This window comes from Ursus maritimus, unplaced genomic scaffold (assembly GCF_017311325.1).
Source record: "Ursus maritimus isolate PB19 unplaced genomic scaffold, ASM1731132v1 scaffold_3, whole genome shotgun sequence".
Taxonomy (NCBI): Eukaryota; Metazoa; Chordata; class Mammalia; order Carnivora; family Ursidae; genus Ursus; species Ursus maritimus.
In genome coordinates this window covers 53594550-53615713 of record NW_024425563.1, presented here as the reverse complement: position 1 = coordinate 53615713, position 21164 = coordinate 53594550, and the positions used below count along the sequence as shown (strand labels likewise).

The following is a 21164-nucleotide window of genomic DNA, read 5'->3' as shown; positions in this document are numbered from 1 at the left end:
GGTTCTTCCTCCTGTCCCAGCTCTAAATGTCAAAGTGGCTGAGGACTCAGTCCTCAAACTTTCTTTACTAGGTATATACTGAGACTTCAGATGGACTAATGCAGTCTTGGGCCTTAAATACCGCTTGTATGCCAACAATTCCAGTCCTGACCCTTCTCTGATCTCCAGAGGGCATAGCAAGCTGCCTATTGGGCATCTCCACCACATGTCTAAAGGCAAAAGCAACCCTAATGTAGTCAAAACCAAACATCCAATTTTCTCCCCCAAGCTTGCTTCTTTCATACTCTTCCTCATCTCACTAAGTGATCAGCCACACTTCCAGTAGTTCAGAGTAATACTTTGGTGGCATCCTTGATTTCTGTTTCTCTCACATTCTATAGCCCTTTTACCACCTCCACTGCCACCACCCTGGTCCATGCATTTTTTGCTTGAACTCTTGAATGACTACCAAACTGGCTTCTCTGCTTCACAGCGCAGCCAGACTTACCTTTTTAAAATGTGCCTTGGGTTCTATCACTCCTCTCCTCAGAACTCTACATGGTTTCTCATTTATCTCAAATTGAAGGCCAAGTCTTTATATGGTTTCCATGATCCTAATGACTTCCTGACCTCACCTCCTTATCTTCTTTTCCTCTCTCACTCTGTTCCAACAACACTGGTCCTTGCTATACCTTGGATGTACCATGCATGATACTACCTCCAATCTTGAACTCACTGTTCCTCTGCCTGGAATGTGTTTCTATGAGATATATTTCTGATTCCCTCTCCCTTAGTTCTTCCAGATGTCTATTCGAATATTATCTTATCAAAGAGGCCCTCTCTGTCCTCCTTATCAACACTGTCTAGTGCCTTACCCTGCATCTTTTTTTTCTTTTATATATTGTAGCATCCCTGATATATTATGTATTTGTTTACTTTCTTTCTCTCTTGCTCCCAACCCAGCAACTACAATTATAGCTGATAAGGGAAGGTACTTTGCTCTCATTCTAGTTATGGAAATGCCAGTTATGTAAAAGATGCTCAATACATATTTGTTGAATGAATGAAAAATGAATAAGTAAATTTCTTCTCAGTTTTGTCATCACATTGATTCTCTGTTCATTCTAAGACAGGGCTTCATTTATTTTCTATCATCCTCTCTAATCTTTGTAACAAACAGATGAACTGAAGAATCAAGTTCCACTATATTTATTAGATAATAACAGAATCTTCTTCCAGAAGAAAAATAAAGGTATTTCTATATTTTGTAAAAACATGAAAAAGTTGCCTAATAAGCCAATTTTGCTGTGATTTTTTTTGTCCATTCACATTTGATAAAAGTTGAATTAATCTTGTAAACTCTTTTTTTTTTTTTTTTTTTAAATATACCATATCTTCAAGTGGTGGAACCATATATACAGGACTCTAAAAAGTAGGACTGACCAGGGGCACCTGGGTGGCTCAGTCAGTTGAGCATCCAGATATTGGTTTCAGCTCAAGTCATGATCTCAGGGTCCTGGGATCAAGCCCCCTGTCGGGCTCTGTGCTCAGCAGGGAGTCTGCTTGAGGATTCTCTCCCTCTCCCTCTGCCCCTCCCCCCCCACTTGCACACATACTCTCTCTCAAATAAACAAATAAATATTTTTAAAGAAATAGGACTGAACAGATATAAAAGAATTATCTCTGAATAATTTTAACAGCTGATAATTTTTCCAATGTATGTTTAAGTTTTAAAGATAAATAATTTATTCATGAACATATACAACTGGTAAACTAATTAAGCCTTGATTAGACCAAAACCAAAATTAGTTAGTAATTTTAATGAACAAAGGGGAGTTGGGAGGTATTATTTAGGACAGTAAAGGTCATCTTTGAATAGGTTTTAATATAGGCAATAACAAGATAGGTACGATAATCAGTTTTCATTCCAATTTTTTTTGTGAGGCATGAGAAATACCATGATATAGCAACACTATATTGCCTTTCAATTTTCCTATTTCCCATTTTGAATGAACCTTCCTTAAAACAAATAAAGTATTTCAGGTAATATGGTCTTTGTTGCTCAACAGTTTAGAGCCTTTTCTGCCACATCTGTTAAATTTGACCTATCCAGGTATAAACAGTGGGGTGTTAAATTCCTCACTTTGTTTACCAGCACCCCCCCCCACAGTCACTATTGTTCACTAGTTGGGTGTCAGAGGGTATTGTTTTGATCTAAGTTTCTTTAGATTCTAACAAACAGGAGACAGTCCTCTGCAGGGACCATCAGTTTTCTTGAAAAGTAATAAACTATTTGCCTTGTTATGTAGTCTTTCTCTTGTTTGTACTTAATAAGCTCAGATGCTCAAAGTATCTCCCTTGAAAATGCCTGTTGTATAGCATTCTGTCATTTAAAAGATGTCCTTTTGCTGGTTTGGTGAGTCTCACTGAGTAAGTGGTATAAAAATGGTGTTATTTGTGATATTATTGAATCTTACCTTACCAAACTGACATAAGGAAATAGTCTTTTTATATGTTCATCAAATAACCTAACAACATTCATAACCAGCCCTGTACAGTATATGCTTAAGTCCTTCTTGGTCCTCAGAACTAGTCCCTGTTGCAGCCCAAGACTACATTTAGAGTTCTGCCAGCATGAGAATGCTGAGCCCTATGTATCTTCTCCAATTATGTATGAAATGCATCCTGTAAGCTGTATGTTGATTATAAAATAAAAACAGCCATAGAAAAAAATAGTATTTTATGATGGTTCATATTGCATTTTATTAAATTGAAAAATTAAATTACTAAGCTTAAGTAGGTGACCTAATTATTAATCTCTAAAAATGTCACTTTCCCAATTATATCCTAAAGAAGTCATGTAAATGTGATTTCTACATGTAGTGGAAAGAAAGTATAATGCTCACATCATGTAACAAACACTTGGGTAGCTCTCACTCTATACCATTCACTGATCTAACTGATTCACCATATTAATTTTATTTTCATACTAATACTATAAGAGAGGCAGAATTATCATCTTTGTTTTAGAGGTGATGAAACTGAAGCACAGAGGACATAATTTGCTCAAAGTCATCTAGCTAGTAAGTAGAAGAGATGAAATTTGAACTCTGTTTTGTTGCCTCCTACCTTCTTCAAAAAATTTCTGGATGTTGCTCTAAGTTATACATTCACTGTGACTGTCAGATGAGAGAGGACCTTCACACACTCCTGCGGGGTCCTACACTGTAACAATGTTACCGGCACAGAATAACTACAGATGGGAATATACTGATTTGTAAATCGGGGGCATAATCAGAGCGTACCTCTTGTGGGAGCTCCCAAATGCTCTCAACTCATCTTAAATACATCTCACGATGGTTAGTTTCCTGTCATAGTGACAATGGAAAGAAGACGTCTGGCTTTACGGGAGTAACCTGGAATGTAACTGTGCCTCACACAGGATTTCCAGTGTGTTACAGATGTGTATGACTTGTGGTTATGAGAGAGAAAGAAAAAGAGACTGATCTACTAAGTATTTGGTAACCCATTCAGTCAAAAGTGTTCAAAGGGAAAAAATCATGGTGTATGAGTCAGACTACTGATCATCATAGGACTTGTGACATTCCCAGCTGCTTGGAGCTACTCTATTATAGCTTAATACTTTATACTGTTTAATATATTCACATTATTTTGTCTCCATGAATTTTTACTAAAGTAGGTAATTCTTTGGCTATTAAATGTTTGCAGTGATTAGCCATGTTTAGCAGTATTGGTTATTTAGAGCATGTCCAGTATATTTATTCAAGGAATAAACTGTTATGCTTTCTTCAGGCATAAGTTTTTGCTGTTGATTTTTTTTTTTACAGTTTTATAATTTTATTTAACAGTCAGTAGTTAGTTTTCATCCATATTGACTATCTATAGAGTTTTGAAAGCTGTGACAGGTACATGGGTAACCAGCAATATAGAGCTTATTTAGTGAATCTTCATCCTTACGTGTTCTGGACAACCAAATACACATTCAGTGTAGGACATTCCTTATTCCTTTGACCCAGACAGCTCTGTTGAGCCTGGTGGCAATGCACACATCTGGAGTTACCTTTTCCTTCATGGAAAATTTCCAGGCACTCTTTGAGTGCCTGAGGGGCATGGTTCTTAAAGTCTACTCCATGGATGCACTTGTGAATGCCCTTAGTGTACTTCCTGGTCACCATCTCATTAAGGGCAGAACAGCCCTTCTTATCCTTGTCACTCTTCTTTGAGGGAGCCATCCAAGGAACACAGGGATTATGTCCCTTCAGGCAGAAGTTTGATGCTGAGCCATCAAAGGCTCTACCTAAGCACTAGGAATACAGTAGAGAGCAAAAAAAATCCCTGCTGTCATCATGCTTACATTCTAATTGAAGAGGACAAATACATGTATTATGCATGTGCTTATATGTATATATAAACATGTATATGATACAATATGTTATATATATTTTATTATATATGATATGTATATGTCATATATATACACATACGGGTAAAAAGAAGGAAAAACAGAGAAGAGTGGGAAATCATCCTGAGAGAGACTGAGACAGGCTGCTATTATATATGAGAGTCAGAGCAGGCTATTTTAATAAGAAGATATTAAACTTCTTAAACTTTTTCTTTCTACAGTCCACTTACGGCATTTCACAATCTTTCCTATGGTTCAGCTCCTCTAAAAAGGAGGGGAAAGATATGTTAGGATTTCCAAGTTGATAACAGTAATAGGAATTTTCTTCTCCTTTGCTATTAACGGTGATCAAATTCTCACTTATGGCTAGGAAGAGAAGAGATGTAAGGTACTGAAGGGGTGACAAGATGATAAATAAGTGGCTGAAACTAGGTAAGATGTTTAAAGGAAAATGGAGATTTTTGTTTTTTTTAACATCACCTCTTCATCCATAATCGTTTCTCAGATTTATCTCCTCTTTTTAATGCTGCTAAAGTAGAGAAAGCCTGAAATATCCTTCATTTTATGAGCTTCCTAACTGATCTCTATCATTTCAAATCTTTGTCCACACTTTTCCTTTCTACTCAGAACCTTCTATGGCTCCTAGTGTCTTCAGGCTGTTCCACATGGCAGACAAATTCCTTCCAGAGCATCTCATGACTAACCCTCTGAATTCTTGTTCATGTCCCATTTCCACACCCACTTGTGACCTACTTAAGAGAGAAACTGTGGGGCACCTGAGTAGTGCAGTTCGTTGAGCAACCGACTCTTGGTTTCACCTCCTGTCGTGATCTCAGGGCCCTGATCTCAGGGTCTTGAGATCCAGCCCCACATTGGGCTCCACACTCAACATGGAGTCTGCTTAAGACTCTCTCTCACTCTTTCTCTGCCCCTCTTCCTTGCTCTCTCTCTCTTAGATAAATAAATAAATCTTTAAAAAAGAGAGAGAGAAACTGCCTTTTGGCTCTGTGTCTCCAATGCCTGGCACACAGTAGGTCTTAATAAACTATTTGAAATAAATGACTCCTGAGTGAGGTGGGGCTAATAGTGATTAGCTTAAAATTGGGTATCTAAGCAAATAAGCCACTTTAGCTCTAATCCTCATTAGAATTTGAACTTTAAGAAATACAGTTTTCTTTTAAAAGTGAGTTCTACTATAAAAGTTTTAATGCCATAAAATACACTTGTTTCTGCTTTCTCAGTCCACTCCAGAAAGCAGGTTCTTGGTTTTATAGGCGAATCTTTATCAGAGGTCAAAATAGAAACTTCATATTTTTTAATCTACTTTTTATGAAATTGTTTTCCTTTTGAATTTCTGTGATAATTATTGTTATTGTTGATAATTAAGTATAAAAAATAATCCAGATCCTTTACCCTCAATCTGTATTTTAAAATTGATTTCTATTTAGATTATACAAACTGGAATTTATCATCATTTAACCAAATACTAAAAATGGTATTGAAGACAGACTATTCTAATCCATTTAATCATTACTCATTCAGATTTTCTTAAAACATCTATAGCTTTATGTCAGGCACGGTTCTGGGTTCTGGAGTTAAAAGAATAATAATAGTTAACATTTGTGAAGTATTTTCTGTATGCCAGGTACCTTTCTGTACATATGGTATAAAAATATATCCTTTAATGCCCACAACCCTCTGAGGTATGTGCTCTGATAATTCCCATTTTATAGTCAGGCAGACTACTTAAAGAGATATCGAATAACTTCTTCAAGATCTCTTAGCTAATTAGTAATGTGACTCTACACCCTCAATCATCATTACAGACTGTCTTCCAGGGGTAAGAAGAGTCCGTGCTCTGGCCCTCCCCACAGGCAAGTTATCCATGCTGTCTGACTATTCAGAGTCTTCAGTCCCCTTCTAGATCATCTCCAGAATTCTTTGCCCAAAGAGCCCCAAATTACTTTCAGGGCCATCCTGTGGGTAGACTGTGCCACCCGTATGCCAAACTCCAAGAGAGGAGAAGTAAACAGCTTGGAAATGCAGCTGGAGTGTCCATGCTGGTAAGTGATGGGCTAATTGCAATGCAGAATAAAACTAGAAGAAAGAGAAGAGGAGCAGGTCAGGGGCTAGAGGGGCAACACTTTACACACTGCCAAGCTGCCAAACAGAAGTCTAAAGAGTCTGAAATTTTAAATTCAACCTAGCCTTGTAGCATATTATCAATGTATATTTATCAAGATAAGAAAATACAACTTATTTTATTTAATGATTTCTTAGTCTGGGTTGTATCTATTAAATATTTAGTCGCATTAGGCCCTCCACCATTTTTACTTTGCTTTGGGCCCTAAAAAAGTTAAGGACAGACTTGTCTAGTAATTTATGTATTACTTTAGGGAGAGTGACAAACAGTGAAAACACCAGTGCTTATTGCATAAGAAAAACCACCTCATGCCAAGGTGCTTTTATTTGTTAGTAACTAAATGCCTTTTGGTAAACTCTAAGATGTGAACAGATTACACTGAATCCTATTTTCTAGCAAAGAGTGTTACAGTAAAAGTCTAGTGTATGCATATTTTTAATTTAGTTTTTCCTTTTTATTTCCTCTTATTAATTTAAAATATGTCACAGAAAGGAACATTTTACTGACTTGAATTAGCCAAGCTTGGTTTAATTATTCAGCTGTCATATATTTAATATCTGTAAGTGAATGAATAGGTAAAATAAACATTTCCATACTGCTTTCATGGATTAAAGGCCTATTTTTCATTTTGAAAATCAATCTTAGTGTGACATCCTTTCTGTTTTCAGAGTAAGTAAGTTAGTATAATTTACATATCAAAGAATAATGGAAGTCAAAATGGTTTCCCCTGGGGTTTTAAAATTTAATTAAAATAGTCCTACCTTTCAACAAAAGTACTGGGATCAATTCAAGCTAGGAAACGACTAATATTAAACAGATTTCTTAAAATTACCTTCCCAAGATGCCTGGGTGGCTCAGTCGGTTAAGCATCTGCCTTCAGCTCAGGTCTTGATCCCAGGGCCCTGGGATCCAGTCCCATATGTCCCACAAGTCCCACATCAAGCTTCTTGCTCAGCAGGGAGCCTGCTTCTGCTTTTCCCTCTGCCTGCTGCTCCCTTGCTTATGTGCTCTCTCTCTCCCTTTCTTTCTCTCTCTGACAAATAAATAAAGTCTTTAAAAATAAATAGGTAATTAAAATTACCTTCCCTTAGTTATTTTTTAAATGTTCCCAACTAAAATTAGTTTAGGAAATAAGAATAAGATCATTAAATTAGAATTGCAATGTTAAATTATAGCAGTCTTATTGTATATATACTCAAGATGATTTTTAAAAATGCTTTTGAGTGCTTGTTATTCAAAGTACTAAATGTTCATATTTTAAAACAACATTTAAGGTTTTAAAAAGTGGTCTTTCATGAGAATCTTATCAATGAGCCAACCATCATTACTATAGTGGTTTTGGAGATGTGTTATCTCTCTTTCCCAGGTGTTTTTATTATTTTGTTTTACTTTATTTTGTTTTAATCAAAAAATACTGTTACATTTATCAAAGACAGAGTCTGTTGACATTACAGGTCCGTACTGGTGCAGTTTGATTTAGAAAACTGCCTCTCAAAATCACAGTCCCCGGGTTGTATGGAGAAAGGAAAAGTACCTAGCCAGGGGCTAGTTCAAACCAAAGTCCATGGGAGAGACCAAGTTTAGAAGTAGAGGGAAAGTCTGGTAATGAAGGCAGGAAGATGAAAGACAAGGAATGTCAGCTCTGAAGAAATAAATGTACCAAATATGTCTTATTAGGGATGTGAAGTGGGCAGTGGCTTTTGGCCAAGGATGTTTTGATGTTTTGCAAGGTTTGGGACCCAACTTGCTTTTATGATAGAAAAAGTTGTTATTTCAAGATATACCATGGTAAAGTGCAGCCACAGTTGAGGTACCGTTTGTTCCACATATACATATGGTACCAAGGTCCTATCGTTTGAATTGAACCACAAACATATTCCCAGCTACAAACATTTTTCCTGATTTCAGTAGCGAGCATTATATTTAGTATAATTCCCTAGTAACTGTGACAGATACTGTGTAGAGAGAGGAGCTGGGTGGAAAGCTTCTTCCTTATGGAATGAGGGATTACCACTATGCTCCAAAGCAGATTGAGTATTATGAGGTTGAACAAAGAAAATAACTAAAAGAAAAATTCAAAATTCTACAAGATTAGGCTGACAGTGGCTGCCTTAAGGAATGCGAAACTAGGAAATGTCTTTCCTTATTGCCAGCTTGCAAGGAAGCTGGACTGGCTGCGCCTAGTGGTGTAAGGTATTCATGGACAGCAGTAGAACAAAGAATGTAAGAAAGTTTTGGGGTGTGTAGGAATTGCTGCAGAACTGGCTGTTCTAGCTGGAAACAAAGAACTCACTGTAGCAGAACTGTATTATTGGCAGAAAAAAATAACCTAGCTGGCCTCTTTTTTAGTACAAGGCTTACCTCCCAAGGTGTTGCTCTATTGTCTTTGTGTGCATTTCTTCAGACTTCTATTGAATTTATTGAATTGAAGATGAGAAGAACATAATTTGCAAAAGAAAACCCTCTAGAAACAATAGATGGGAAGTTCCAAGGGAATTCATTTGGAAGATAGTAACACTGAAAAAAAAAAAAAACCCTCAGGAAGAGAGTTCCAAGAGAAGTCATTTAGAGGATAGTAACACTGAAAAAAACCCTCATGAGGAGAGTAAGTTTCAGACATTCTGAATTTTGGTTAAAAAGGTCCCTTTTGATGAGTGTTTCAACCATAATTATCTAGAACTAGAGTCTTAAAGTGAGGGCCAAAGTAATATAATCACGGTGCCTAACCTCTGAAGTTGGTAACGGATACACAAGGACTAAATGTTACTAGTACCAGTGTCTAGTTCAAAGGATGTAGCATGTTTGATGCCTCTTGAAGAATCCAAAGCCACATAATGCTTGGTGACATTTCATGGGACAGTGATGGGATGGGGGAGGGGACTGGGTTCCTGAGCATGTTCTGAGCCCTGCTGAAGGCAGCACAGCACAGCTGGAGAACGAGGCCAGTGCTCCCTGCGAGGGTGCACACGGTCTTGATATACATGTCCAGGACTAACCCTTGACTACTCGGCGGTCAGCATAGCATTGATGCCACAGGTCAATGCTCTCTGAGAATAGGGTGACAGACTAGATTATCTGGTGATAGACTTGTTAGGGGCAGAAACTGATTTACAGGACTTATGAAAAGTCAGATAACAGGGGCACCTAGGTGGCTCAGTTGGTTAAGCATCTGCCTTCAGCTCAGGTCATGATCCCAGGGTCCTGGGATTAAGCCCTGCATCTGGCTCCCTTTCGCAGTGGAGACTGCTTCTTCCCCCATCCCAACCCTCCCCCTCGATCTCTCTCTCTCTCTCTCTCTTTCTCAAATAAATAAATAAAATCTTAAAAAAAAAAGAAAAGTCAAATATCATTTTCATCGTTTCATGATCCAGTGGCCCCTCATGAGAATATACCTTGTGAGAATTCCCTGCCACAGTCCCTGGCCCCAGAGATTGCTAATGGCTCTGTCCCAGGTGGAGGCAATGAGATGTGTGGCTGATCTGGATGATTACATGGAATCAGATGAGGCCAAAAACCATGAGCAAGGGGATGAATACATTATAAAATTTAGGAAAGTGTCTGGTAATAACAAAGATGGGGAGAGTCATATTAAATAAGATCTTAAGACTTTGAAAGAATAGAGGTTGGTACTTTTGGGGGATGGGGAGGTAGGGAGTTAGGGAGAGCCTTACGAGCAGCCAGTGAGAATAAAGAAAAGACTAAAGCATTGGTTGAAGATTTACCCAAAGAAAGATAAACTCTGATAAAGCTGAGTTTTGTTGAAGGAGAAGTAGTAGCTGGACCATGTGGGGACATACGGAGAATATGGAACAAGAATTTCATAGGACAATACAGACTATAGATTAGTTCATTATATAGTATCACTGTTAAATGTCCTGAATTCACCAATTCTGTGGTGGTTTTGTAAGAGAATATCCTTGTTCTTAGGAAATACACACTAAAGATGATGAGGTAAAACATTGTCAACTGATACATATGTATGAAGAAGTACCTAGTCAAATTCCACACAATGAAATTAAAATGGGCAATTATTATTTGAAATAGTTTAAGGTAATTAAAGTATTATAGAAGATTAAATTTCTATCCTATAAGGCAGGTGAAAATCTTTTCATTATAATTCAGAATTTTCTTCTTCTGAACCCAAAAGTAAAATGAATTTTATAAAAGACACGTAAGTATTTATGTTCATCTTTGGCACTGAAGATAGAAGAAACTTTACTACAGAGAATAGAATATAAAATATATTATTAATGTGTACTTTAAACTATATTAGTATTAGCAATAATAGTATTAATTACTAAGATAATTAATCTTACATTTGGTATTACTACACACTCCTTTCAATTTTTCATATGGCTGAAGGCTTGCAAGAAGTTCTTGACAGAAAATAAAAAATAATTTTTGAATTTGAAAAATAATTTTATCATCCAGCAGCTGAGCTAAATCTATTTGAAGAAGCATTAAAATAATTTACCCCTTGATTTGAATGGAAGTCATGTAAATCAGATAAGTACAGTGTAGGGATAAATGACTTTAGTTACCCACTCACAAATCTGTAAGATTCTGTAAGTCAAAAGATTTATGTGATGTGCCATTGGCTTACCTTCTAAAAACCACATAAAGTAATTTAATATTGTTGTACATACTATCATCAGGAAAGAAATATATTTCCTCATTGTGCACTCATTGTCCTTCAGGTAACAAAAAATACTCCATCTAAGTTAATTTACAGAGCTAATTTTAAGTAAAATGTATTGATATAATTTACATTAACTGCATCTCTTTAAAGTGTCAATCAGTGGGTTTTGACAGATATATAGGCCTGTGGTACTACTGCTACAGTCAGCATGAAGAACATTTCTGTCCTTCAAAAAGCTTGCTTGTGCCTCTAAGCTGACAGTTTTAAAACAAAACAGTGAATGATTCTGCATTACCGGGCAACTGGTGGGCAACTGGATGTACCTAACATACAGGGTTTTGGGGGGGTCTTTTAAAATAAATCTTCCATATTATAAATTGTATCTTAAGATAGTCCCATAAATTAACAAAACTGTGCATGCTATAAAGCAAATGTTCTCCACCAATCATGTCCTTTTAACTCAGACTCTATATTTTAAAGTGTTTTTAGAGCACATAAAAAGGAGGAGCATTTTTCTCTGCTTCATCAGCCAGGAAGCAAAACCCCAGCAAAGTTAAATTATCAAGCCAAGGTCAGAGAATAGGCAGTTATGGACAAGAACAAGTTGCCTGCTTCCCTGTTCCAGATTTGGCTTCCTGGACAGAACTGGAAATTCACAAATGGAAATAGCAACTGCAAACACCATTTCAAGTGCTTCTGCCTAATTAGCATGCAGCCCAGAGCTGTCCCCTGGCAAGAGGCTGGGGAAACACAGTTGTAAAAGGATAAGTTCTCCCTTATGCTGAAAAAGTGCCAACCAATCTAATTTAGGCACTCAGCACTCAGTGAGATGTTCAGGCTGCAGCTTTGGTGTTATAACTCAAAGTTTCCTTGTACATGGAAATAAAATGAATTTTCAAAAGGGCACTGTAGTATTTAGGGAGGTCTTTGGCACTGAGGACAGAAAATAATCCTGCTGAGGCAATCTAACATCCTCATCTCGAGAGTGGGACTGATAATAGGAAAAGTAATGACATACCACTTGTATGAAAGAATTATCTTGAGGTACATGGGAATTATTATTGAGTCATTACTCAAGGACTAATAATAGTTTAATTAGCAAAAGCTTTAAATCATACTTTGGCATAATTGTCTTTATGTTATTCTCTATTCCATATTGGACATTATTCAAGAGAAAAGGCTCTGTAGTCAGAAGTGGGTTCCAAGTTCGTCTCTGTACTCACTTGCTGTGTGACTTTAAGATGAGACTTTCCCTAAGCTATAGTTCCCTATTTTTATAGATGAGCATGCTTTCCTCATAGGATTTTTCTAAACTTTCAATGAAATAATACATGTAAAGTGCTTGGTAGAGGACCCAAAACAGAGTAATCACTTAACAGATATTTATTCTTTTTTATTTTCCTGAATCTATCCTATTGTATATATAGGTTTGCTTTTTCAAGTGGCAGAGTAAAATATAAATACTTCTATGGTCTTTGAAATCTAATTGCAGGAAAGTCAAATGCTAAATGAACTAAAATTCACTTTGGGTCCTAATTTATATTTTTACTTAGAACAAAATTCTTCACAATATAAAGTATTTCTTTGTTTTTCTAACCAAGTATATACCTGCAATGTGACTTCAGATTTAAAAAACATAGTGTAGAAAATGCATTCCTACCATCCTGGGGCATTTCTTTTACATCCTTAACTATGGCATTTGAGGTTTTGACGTGAATAGCAGTATGATTTTTTTTTTTTAAGTGGGAGAAAGGAAATTCATACCTGCCAAGAGTTGGAGAGGAAAATAGGAAGAGCCCCTGGAACTCTAATATGTTAGATTAAAAACATTATTTAGAGGAACAGAGTGGGAAACCGGTGAATATTTTGGCTTTTATAAAAAGGGAGTGTGCCTCATAAACAGGACAGTTGGAATGTATGGAAAAGTTCCAGTTAAAACAAGACACAAAGCACATGACTAATATTGCTTTTCCAAGTTAGACAAATGCAGCTTTAACCAGAATTTGCCTCAGAGGGGCCTCTGGAGCCCTCCCTGAATCTTGAGATTTTGATCCTTGTTGAAGTTCCAAGTCTGAAGAAGGAAAGCTATACTGGGAGATGCTATGCTTTGACCCCATCTTTCTTCCTGAGTTTCTCCCACATCCTTACAAATTTCCCCCAGATGAGTAAGTGTCAGAAGACAGACTGATGTGCTCAGGTAAGGGAGCAACTGCAAAACTGAATTTGATGGTCTTCAGGAGCAATTCTTGCTGTATGTTGAGAACCTGCTTGGCCCACCAAGAGAAACTTCACTGTGTAGAAAATAATATGAACTGCAAAGTCATTTTCGAATGCAAACAACAAGTATTCTTTGCACTCTTTCATCTCCTTCCTATACCTAAGAATATATGTTAAAATATAGAAAATAGAAAATATACATATACATATATACATGTTCATATATAAAATCTAAAAAAAAATCACAAATTTCAACCAGATTTCTGCACTGTACCTGTCCTTCAAAACCTGTCAGGCCCTCCTTCACGTGAAAAGATTCCTTCATCACTAACTCAGGGCATTCCCTTTCTCCTGACATTTCTTATCTGTCACCTTAGCGTGGATTGCCTTGTTTATTGTTTTCATTTCTTGTTCTACACCACCAAACTAATGTGCATTTAGGGTGACCTTAGACCTCAGCTCACCTGAGAAGTTCGAATTTCTACCATTGCACCGGTGTACTTAATAGTGTCCTCTTTCAAGTTAAAAAGTGTTCTGATGGTAAAGCATACTTTATACAAGCATCCTCTGTATGCTGCAATCAGATTTTTTTCAAAGCTAAATTGATTAAAGTGTGTATAAATGAATCATAATGTAGGGTTGTGATATGACCTCACCAGACCAGCCTTCTTGTGATGGCCCATTTCAACACAAGTGGCTTCACAATGGTTCTTCTTGTACATTCCATCATGAACTAGAGTTTTGCTTTATGCCATCCCAGCCCACTTTAAATTCTGACTCATGTTGGGATTGCCCCAAACAGGGCAGGGCAGACAGACGGAATGTGTAGCATTGCCCTAACATTTCTTAACCTGCCCAGCATCGAAAGTAGCTTTTCCCCCGTTTTTGTTTTCCAAAATCTTTATGCTAGCATAACACCCTGTTGAACTCACGTGAATTTTTTCTATGTAACAAGGGAGGTTGAAAATTTTCCCTGAAACATAAAGGTTACACATAATAAAAACCTAATGAGAAGAAAAGATTAGTGCTATTTCATAACATCAGTATTATAAGGAAGTTGTGCTCAGTAAAAACTACTCAAACTTATAGGAGCAAAGAATATTTGCTGAATTGAAATTTGATTTAGATCTGGGCAATGAGAAAAAAACTAGTGAATTTGGTTGTTTTGCATCTGATAACAGTAGCATTAAAAAGTACTATTTCAATTCAGTATCATTCCCATCACATATTCAGGGTTCTTTAGATAGAAATTACCCTTGATTTAAAATAAATCAGCAGAATTGTACACTATCAGAAGACCAAAGGTAAAGAAATTTGCCACTTTATGTTGGTTTTTTTTTTTACATTTGAAAACATCGAGATGAGTTCATCTAGATATGAACTTATCCAGATATGAGTTCATCCAGTAAGCATAATTATATTTATTGCCTTTTACAATAAATGGGTTTCGGAATTGAAGTTTTTTTTTTAAATGTAAATAATCAAGAGCTATAAAAACCTAAGAAATTAGACTGCCAGGTCAACTTCAACTTAGAATATCATGTATTCATCACACATTTACTGAGTGTGTACCAGATGCTAGACTTGGATACTGGGGATAGAAAGAAAATATATGTAAGCACCTGCCCTCCAGGAACTGACAGATTCATAGTATTATTTTTCCAAGGAAAAACAAAACGTGTCTCTTCAGAGTGGATGGTCTATGTCATGTAAAGTAATGTTATGCTTAACATTTCTAAAAGAGCATTTACATTAATCCTGCTCAAGTCTTTATTATCTTTCAAAACTCAGGTAAATTTTCCTCTTATATTAGGAACAGTTCTGAGTGGGGCACCTGGCTGGCTCAGTATGTAGAGCAAACAACTCTTGATCTCAGGCTTGTAAGTTCGAGCCCCACATTGGGTATAGAGATGACTTTTTTAAAAAAGAAAAAGAAAAAAGGAAACAGTTTTGAAAGACAACTCAGAATGGGGGCTGCAACTCCATGGTGCTGTGAGGGGCGAGGACGTCTTTACCTTTGTCATTCTTAGCACTGGCTTCCATGCTTAGCCCTTCCATTCAGGGCTCAAGGTGGCTGCTACTAAACCAGACATCTCTTTATAGGGCTGGTGTGCCATTCCCTGTTGCTCTGAGTTCTAGCCATTAATGGCTCACAGCTGCTACGTTCTCAAGAAAATGGCCTCCATCAAAGGGAGCCACATGGCTCAGCAATGTGTAAAGTTTCACCCACCCCAACCCCCAGCCCTCTCTGTGCTACCCTCAGTCAATGACTGACCGATGGGAGAGTATAAAAGCCAGAATTCCACTTTGCCTCAAAGTGGGACAACTTTGTGATATCATTTGTGCTCCCAGCTCTGGGTAGAATCAGACAGGTTAAGACCAGAATTTGACTGCAAGAGTATCTTTGCGCCTTTTCTCTCCTGACCTTACCTCACTTCTCTTCTCAATAGATTGCTTGCAAAGAATCTCTGCCTTAGGTTCTTCCTTTGGGGAGCTAAGACAATTTTTTTTTTTCTTATAATGTCTCCATTTCCTCACCTTTTCTTCTGAGTCTCTATATAAGTATTGAACACAATCATACCACTGCCTTTTCCTCCAAATATACTATAAGACTATCAAACCTAATCACTGGAACAGATAATAGAGAAGATAAGAAAGAAAGGAATCCAAGCAGTTTTTGGCCAAACATAAATATGGGTGTATGTTTTTTCAAGTGCAAGTAGAGTCAAAATTATTCAGACAAAAATTTTTTTCCCATAGACATACTCATTTTCATTTCCATGGCCCGAATGCTTATTTGCTACAAGTTTGAAACAAACAATATGGTAAAGAAAAAGGAGAGAAAAGTACTCTAGGTTGGGTGTTGCTGTTACAGAGTAGTACTTTCTGAATGTATAATTTAGTAGTAAACTACAAATATTAAAGTGAATTTTTCAAGTAATTCTATAAGAGCACAGTTGAAATATGCATTTGTTGCATAAAAATTATTTTATAAGGTGAAGCTTTGGCCCAGATGCATTATTTTAATTCCTTTAATAATATCTGCTTCTTTGTCCATTTCAACAGTAAAATTGTGTTTCATAGTTTAAATGCTAAGTAAAAGAGCAAATGCAAAACGTTAATAATAAAAAAAATGTATTTTGTTTATATGAAGCCCAAGGGGGAAAAAACAGAAGAAAAAGAAAAATACAAATAGTTGTACCATTATTTCCTTGCTTCCTCTGTTTTTGCGATATTCCCTCAGTCACTAGCTTCCTCTTGATACATCTCTAGCTCTTCAGAGCCTCCCTACTCAGATCTTTTCCAAAGAGCTTCCCATGTTTCTATCTTTTCTCCCATGCCCCTTTACCTAATCTCCCTTAAAATTTAACTGACTTTGGTTTTGTTTACTGTGCCTGATTTTCAAAGAAGTAGTCCTAACCACCTCTTTCCTCTCTATATATTTGTAGGAGCCTTTAGAGAACAGCTCCTCAATCAAAACTTGGAATAACTAGGTAATAGCAAGTGATTAGAACACTAATCTATTGCTTCATTTTTATTTTTACATCAAATGACAGTATGCTAAATTTCTGTGCAAAAGAGAGCTTTCAGTAATCAGGTGATGTATTTTGAAGATATCTGTAACAATTACATGGCCACGATATACATCTAGAACAAGGAAACTCCAAAGTTATACTCCAAAACGTATTCTGTGTGTGCTCAATTTGCCTGGTTTTGACTGCTATCAAAGTAGAGTATATATTCATTCTAACAGTGTTTACTTTTATCTTTTTGTTAAGGAAGTGGCTTTATATAATTATCCAAGTTTAATTTAATTTGTATAGTAAATGCAATTAAGGAAAGGATTCTCTGGGGAAAAAAAAAAAAAAGCATTTCTCCATTCTTCACAAATCATTCTGTCTAGTCCTAACAGGAGAATCTAGAATGATTGATTCTGAATATCAAGGACTACAATCTTTATCAGTTCTAATTGTTCCTTCTTCCAGATAACTTTGGGCATCCTTTAAATTTTGTTGAAATTTTGTGGTGTAGACTTCAGAGCAGAAAAACATTAGAAATATTTCCAAAACTTTCACTTTCTCTGATCACTTAACTTATGGAAAGATCTCAATCTAAATGTTGAAGCTTATGGGCTTTTTTAGTTACTTTTTTGGGGGTCCATTTTCTTTCTCTTCTTACTTCTATAGATTAAACATTCTCAAAATAATGTGAACAAATGCATCATCTAAAACAAAGAATATCTAAGTGACAGTCACAAATAATGTAGTTTCCTGATTTTTGTGTACTTTATCCTGTTGATGATAGATATTTATTATACTTTATGACAGACTGTTCTAAAGGTCATTTTACATGCGTCAGAAACATTTAATTCTGGGAAATAATTAGAAAAATATTCAGACTAAGTCAAGGTACACTTTGAAAAATGTGAACAAAATGAAGGTGTTGTAAGAGATTTTCAGTAATCAATTATAGTCATGCTAAAATTGTACTTATAACAGATTGGACTGATGTGTGTATATCTGAATAAATTGGCTTTTAAGAGTCATTTTTAAATAACCAAAATAAAAGTAGTAGCTTTTTATTTAATAGTTATTTTTACATATTAGCTATATTTTTAAAACTTTGTGTTTATGATCCAAGGGACTTTCATTTTTAATACAACTAATTATATTTACAACAAATTTAAAGACACATAACACCTCCCCCTTTTTATGAAGCTAGATCTATATACAATGTGTGTATATACATGTGTGTATATATGCATGTATAAGTTATTATATTAATTATAAATAAGTTACAACAGTCCCTTTGCTGAGTGTCTGCCATACCCTAAGTACTATGCTTGGCATGCTTATGCTTGCTCATTTCATCTTATATCAGTATTTTGATACAGGTATAGTTAGCCCTATGTTACAGGGGAAGAAACGGAACCTCAGAGAATTTAGGTAACTAGCCTAAGAACACATTGCTATTAAGTAACAGTGCTGTGGAAATTTGGAACTTTATTTCCAGGAACTATTCAGCAATGGTACCTCACTGTTACTTCAGTTGTAACAGGAGCAAAAGTAAGAATCTCAGCCCATGCTCATAGATCAAGGAATAGAATTTTTCAGAATGTTTACACTTATATGATGTTAAATCCTTTGCTAATTTCTGTCTTCATAGCACATTTTTTAAATGGCATGGGATTTGTGAGGCAGTGAGGACTAAAGCAAATGAGAACAAGAGAGGGTTCTGAAGATACATGGTTTAAAATATGATTCTGCTTCCATTGTCTTTCCTAATTTCCATTCCACAAAAAAAGTATCCTTAATAAAAACACAATGCTAGAACACAAAGAATATAGTGCTATGCCATATTACTGAACAAATCGCTGGACAAGTAACTACCACTCTCATAGAGTGGTAAGAATCACTCAGGCACCCCCTCTAATGAGGTGTCAGTGCTGAGGGCTGCTAGGAACACACAGCACCACTGGAAAGCAGCCTCGTATGATGTTGAATCAGGGATCGGGCAGCCAATGAATGGAGTCGACCTAGAGGCTGATGACAAACCGCCTGTGTCTGTAAACAGCACTCATGCATTGATTGATGTGTGTTCAATGTAAAGATTTCTATTTACACAGGAGGATCTGACAGACAGACAGACAGACAGAAAGACACATGCACACACACGCACACACACACACACACACACATCCCCTTAGCACATACTGACTAATAACCTCCATAGTAGCATCACCATTCAGTGTAAAGAACTGTTCTAATTGGTGTGATATTTGCATGTTAGGCATTTACTTAATGTATGTTTAAAATTAAAAAGAAAACCCCTGAGGATTCTGCTTACCAAAGTGTATCTGGTTTGTCTTCTGTAAATTCTAACCATGACACTCTCCAGCAGTCACATTTGACACTATTCCCATGGAGTTCAATTTATGGCCTTCCTCCAGTTCTGCAGAATCGTAAGGTCTGCCTCCTCCATATCCATTTATGGGATCATTTTTCCTATAATTTTGTAGACTGAGAAATGTCAACCCCGGAACCTGGGACGTATTGATACGACCGAAGTTTCTATCCCTCTTGGTCATCATTCTTAGGTGTCTGAAGTCTGAGAACAGAAGTTGGCACTAGAACTTTTTAAAACAAATGGTCAGAAGGCAGACTATAAAGAAAGCAGATTTGTGCTTGTAAACTTGTTATTTACCACTTGTGTCTTGGAAGTAGGAGACTGACCTGACCTTGAATCTGGGTTAACTTAGGACACAGACAACTATTAGAAACAAAGACCACAATCACAGAAGCATCAGCCTCCCTTCCAAGAGAGTGCAGTCTTAACTGCCAGTGCCACCGTCCTACCTACGGAGTGAAAGAGTTAGTCAACTCTGAACTGAAATAGACTTACTTCCACGTTCCAGTCAGGTCAAGTTTAAGAGTTGGTAAAGGCCAAATTAGGTCTGCAAATGTGCTTGATTTCTCTCTGAGAGCAAAACTAAAAAGGTCACTCTCTCCTCTGAATACTTTAAAACTAGGCACCTTTTTATAGTTTGGCAGGCTAAGCCACATAGAAGGATTTTAAGCTATGGAGCCTTCATAGTCAGGTGGCCACACTAGTAGTAAAGGCAGCCCAAAACAGTAGTTATTTTTAGTCCTTGGAAGTCTAGACCAGGTCTGGACAAATGAATAAAGAAGTTTGGATCATGTTTATTAAAAGTTGATGTAAAGCCAAGGACAAAGGCTGCAAGGAGACACAGAGAGGAGATAATAGAACAGCCATTAAGAGTTAAGGAGGGATGGTTTTAGCTTAACTTGTTGGTTGTCTGGGGAAATAGAGGGAATCGTGTTATCACCCCAATTAGTACCTTTCTGCTCTACTTAGTCTCCTGTAGTTCCTCTTTGTCTCTTCCCACTGCCAAAGCCCACCCCATGCCACCTTCAGGTCACAGCTGTTTTAACTGTGTATTCTAGAATGTTGGAGCAAGTTGAGAGGGAAGAAAAAGAAAAACTGATTGGATGGGGACAGCTAGAGATTTTGTGGGCTTGATCCCCTTTCAAACTACCATGTCCCTGTGTGATTGTACACACACACAAACACACATAGTCCTCTCTCATTCCTCTTTCATTACATTTTTTAAAAGATACACACAGATTAGAAGAAACAAAATGAAATGGCAAAGAGATATACTAGATATCACTGCCTCTAGGGATCATCCTTAAACATACCTTCTTCCCCCATCCCTGCCCTTCCCTCTAAAGCAGAGTGAGAAGTCCCTCAGTGTGTTCTCATAGTGCCTCGGTGATATCTCTCTTACTGTGCTTATCATACTGTATTTTATTGTTTGCTTATATAGTTATCTCCTCATCTGGACTGTGAACTACTTACAGCTTGAATGCCTGTTATTTACCGTATGCCTGTGAGTGAGATGAATAGAATGCTGTGATTTCCAAGTGTCCTTGTGACATTTCATAGTAGAGAATGGACTGTAGGAAGTATGTGCTTATTCCACCAAAAACTCATGATAAAATAATTTATGACTCATTCTTTATTGTATTTTATGTGTTTAAGTTTATAATGATGAGCTTCTTCATAATGATATAAGTAGTTGGTGGCTAAGGATAAAGGTAATTAGTTTTCAGACACAGCTATGTTACTAAAATGTCACAGGTAAGTGTGGGAATCTATGGGAAAGTGAATTGGTCATGATCTTAAACTAAAACAATTCATCCATTTTAACTACGTTATGTCTAAAATGTTGAACGACGCTG

At 36.7% G+C, this 21164-nt stretch overlaps 1 protein-coding gene across 1 annotated transcript in view; it reads left to right on the top strand.

Moving 5' to 3' along the window:
- The window catches only part of ITGB8 (integrin subunit beta 8), a 73458-nt gene that overhangs the window by 4244 nt on the left and 48050 nt on the right, over positions 1–21164 (top strand). The gene's annotated exons all lie outside the window — the stretch shown is intronic.